Source organism: Carassius gibelio, chromosome A3, assembly GCF_023724105.1.
Source record: "Carassius gibelio isolate Cgi1373 ecotype wild population from Czech Republic chromosome A3, carGib1.2-hapl.c, whole genome shotgun sequence".
Lineage (NCBI taxonomy): Eukaryota > Metazoa > Chordata > Actinopteri > Cypriniformes > Cyprinidae > Carassius > Carassius gibelio.
Window position 1 is genome coordinate 3472226 of NC_068373.1, and position 659 is coordinate 3472884.

Consider the following 659-nt stretch of genomic DNA (forward strand, 5'->3'; position numbering starts at 1 on the left):
CACTTATAGTCAGTTTATCTGTTGGTTAACCATCAAAATAAAGTCTTATTATTATTATTATTATTACTACTTATAAGTGGTCTTTGAATGCTTTAAGTAGCATCAGATGGCAAGATATGAGACTTATAATACATTATAACTATGAGAAATATAATCCATTGTAAAAGTGGATGTAACGTTCATTGTGTTATAAATCATCATACTCTTAAAAGCTATAACCACAAATAAGCAAATATTATAATATATTAAAACTGTTTTATATATATGTTAATAACATCCAGCCAAAGGACTACCAATGAAAACTAGCATTTGGGCTAATTTGGGTACATTTACATTCACAAGTGTTGATTAATGTACACTGTCCCTTTTTTGTGACAAGGATATATAGTTCACCCACGAACATCACATAAGAGCTAATCTCAGGCTGTTTGTAAAATACACATCTTAAAGCAGAGGATATTTTAAATATCTTTCTTTTATTGCAAACAATATGATACAAAAGATAAGCTTCTTTTAAACGGTGGCATGTTTTACAGTTTTTCTTTAAAAAACCCAAGGGAAAGTGTTTTTCGTAGAGATGTAGCCAACAGCCTGCAGAAGTTGACATGTTTGAGACGCCAAAAAACAAACAAAAACCACAAGTTCCAGTTGTTTCTATA

General features: G+C 30.2%; 1 protein-coding gene across 1 annotated transcript in view; it reads right to left on the reverse strand.

The window, feature by feature from the left end:
• Window positions 1–457: 457 nt before the first annotated feature.
• Window positions 458–659, reverse strand: part of LOC127943689 (transcription factor Sox-9-like) — a 3058-nt gene continuing 2856 nt past the window's right edge. Inside the window, exon 3 of the mRNA XM_052539938.1 lies at window positions 458–659. This exon is cut by the window's right edge and continues 1440 nt beyond it. The gene's annotated coding sequence lies outside the window, so the exon portion shown is untranslated.